Genomic DNA, 3,597 nt, shown 5'->3' on the forward strand with positions numbered 1-3,597 from the left:
CCCCTGTAAAAGGAAGCAGGGCATCTATTGCATGCTATCTTTTCCTTTTGGGGGAAACCAAGCCTCATTATTAATCACAAATGCAGGTCCAAACGAGATCATAGTCATAGGAGGAAGTCGTCTATCTTATTACTTTCATTTTGTTTAAGTAACATAATAATTCTGCTAAAGCAGAGATTTCTCCGGTTTAATTTCCCATTCCATAATTAGAGTTGGTTATCAGAATACTTAAAGAAGAGAAGGTTATACAAATTACAAAACCAGGAGTAACTGGGGAAGGGATATCCACCAAAAGAGCAGCGGTCATCGACTTTCGGGTGGAACTTTGTCAAATAGCACTCTTGCCAAGAACCACAGAACTCTTGGAGCCAGCAAAGAGAAAACACAGAGAGTGGGAGAAAATTTTCACCACTGACATATCTGACAGAGGTTTAGCATCTAGAATATATGAGCAACTAAAAAACAAAGAATAAAGAAAGCAAGTAACCCAATTAAAATGTGGGCTAAGGATCTGAACAGTGAGTTCTCAAAAGAAGAAATAAAAAATGCTAAGAACTATCTTAAAAGGTGTTCAATATCATTAGTGATTATGGAAAAGCATATTAAAACTATTTTAATATTTCATCTTACCCCAGTCAGACTGGCAAAAATCAAAAGAACAAATGACACCCAATGTTGGAAAAGATATGGGGAAAGCAGAATGCTCATACACTGCTGATGGGACTGAAAACTTGTGCAACCCCCATGGAAAGCAGTGTGGAAAATCCTTAAAAAATTGAAAACGAACCTATCATTTGACATTATTATACCATTCCTCGGCATATACCCAAAGGACTCATCTTATTGCAGAGACACATCTACATCCATGTTTGTTGCTGGTCTTTCCACAATAGCTAAGAGATGGATGCAACCAAAGTTGCCCTCAACTGACAAATGGATAATGAAAATGTGATACATTCACACAAAGGAGTTCTACTCAGTGGTTAAAAATGATGAAATCCTGAAATTTTGTGGGAAATGGATGGAACTAGAAACTGTTATACTAAGTAAAGCATCATAGACTCAGAAAAACATTTTTTCTCCCTCGTATGTGGATCCTAGCACCAAATTCTTATAAGTAAGTATGTATCCAGACATAATAATTAGAATCTGGATGATGAAAAGGATCCATGGAAATAAAAGAAAAGAAAGAACCTGAGAGGGGAAAACAGTATGTAACAGGTGTTACTAATGGATAAATGAATAAAAATGGGGTTATTTAAATTAGAGGTGGGAGGGTAATACAAGGAACCTTGGGAATCATGGGAAAGAAGGAGCTCAAGAGAAGTGGGACCATAGGTGATGGGTATAATCAAGGGAGAAAAAAAGAAAATGTGGGCACTTTAAATGGGGAAACTATACAAGAAGGAGAGAGAGAGAAGAGAGAGAGAGAGAGAGAGAGAGAGAATCAATAATGCCTTGCTAGTTTCAAGAGGGAACCATAATTGTCCAAAAACCTACTGAAAAAGTATATGCATATTATCTCTACATTACTTGTGATTAGCTAAAGGCTAAAAACAATAAAAAGATAGGAGAAATCTTACTTTCAGTTGTTGGCCAGGGTGGTCCAAGAGACTCCCAAAATTATTCAGCCTATTGCCACAGCTCTTGATAGTCTCTCAGAACTTGAAGGTAAGACCCTACTGCCAAAGACAGACATGCTTTGGACACAGGATTTGGAGCAATACAGATGCAACTGACTTGAAACCACATCCTCTGAAAGCTAGCTCTCATAGCTTTGGAGAGTGCTGTGAAGGTGACAAGAAAAAATATGAAGGGATGATCCAACACAAGTTTCAAGACCAAATAACCACATCAATGGCCAGAAAAGCATATGTCATTGATGCAGAAATGGCACTCTTGGGGGCAATCAACAGGTACTTAATTTGCATGTACATTTTAAAATGCAGTTTTTCCTGCAATTTTTTGTTTACACTTACCCAGGGAAAGATAAATCTACCTCTGTTTTTCCAAAGTTAAAAAGTGTGGTAATATAAACATAACATAATACATACGGCTGGAGTGGACATAGATCTTAGAGAAAACCACAAGATTGTCACAGTATTAGACTAATGTGATTTATTACTATGTGCAAAATATATATGCTTATATTTACAGACAAATATCCCAGTCACCACTCATTAAAGAAGCTCATTTTGTACGTCAGAGACTACTACCAAGTACCACAACTGGTCACACATGAATATTTTCTATGAATTGCCCAGGCCTAAGTGACACATCAACAATGCAACCTCTACACCTAAGGCTCATGGATCATAGAACAGGGATAAAGAAGAGGACAATAAGGAATCTCTCAGTTCTTAATAATGAAGCTTCCTCATGCAGCAAAGTGCTAGGACCACCAAATGTCACAAATAGCCAAAGTGTAGAGATCAATAGTCTGCTGAATTATGGTCCTTGGACAAGATCCCTTTATTAAACTTCATCCATCCAAGGCTCATAGACCATCTTAGAAGAGAGGGTGGAAAGATTCTAAGAGCCAGAGATGAGGTACATGCTCATATGGGAAGAGAGTCCTAAAAGGTGCTGAGAACCTATTCATATGATTCTAAGGCAATGGTATCATTACTTAAGTCCCATGAAAACTCAGGCAGACAGTAACCCAGCTTGCAAATTGAATAATAAACAGCAGACCTCAATATTATCTACAGGAATGTTGGAAACTGATTGCTTCCAGATGAAGAGTTGATCTTCCTTAAACAAGAGACTCTAGATAGGCTGAGCAGACTCAGTGAATGGACTTGCACTAGGGAATGGCTGGGGATGCTGACAACCCAGTGGTCCTTAACAGGGACTACAGAGTACATGGGCTCCAGTGGGAGGCTATGGGAGAATGCCAGTGGGGTCAGGGGTATAAAGATGATTAAGATTGTTTGAGATGTTTTGTATGGAATATGTATAAAATTCCATAAAATGTATGTTTTTAAAAAGCACACTATGATAAAATGGATTACACTAGAATAAACAAATTTCTATGTTTAGGTACTGAAATTTGATGGAAAAGTATACAACATAAATAAATATGAAAAATAACAAATGATGATTCCTAAGGAAAATAATGAAATAAAACTCAACAATGTCTCACTAACATAAAGACTCTTACAATGAGATTTGTACCTAATTAAAGTTACTATAATTAATATTATGTGTGCTTATAATGTTATGTGTGTATATTTCTTTTAAAAATAGATTAAGAAACAATTTTTAGTTTGTTTGCATGATTCCATCTTTCAAGTTTGTCCATGTTACCATAGATACCTGCTCCAGGTTTGTTGTTCTAAGTTTGTTTATGTTACTTTGGATACTTTTGTGTTGTTAAGGTTACTTTTTTGTTTTCAGGAACCACTGTCGTTTGAAACATTTGTAGGTTTGAATGTGTGGAGGTGCTGTTATTATGAAAATTCCAGCTACCCTTATGATAATGGTTAAGGTTTCCATGGTGAAGATCTTTTACTTAAACAAATATTTAATTAGATATAATCTTGTACGTTTATTTAAAAATTAAAAAGGGAGGAATTATATACTAAATTATAGAAA

This window comes from Nannospalax galili, unplaced genomic scaffold (assembly GCF_000622305.1).
Source record: "Nannospalax galili isolate Female #2095 unplaced genomic scaffold, S.galili_v1.0 scaffold627, whole genome shotgun sequence".
NCBI classification, from domain to species: Eukaryota; Metazoa; Chordata; class Mammalia; order Rodentia; family Spalacidae; genus Nannospalax; species Nannospalax galili.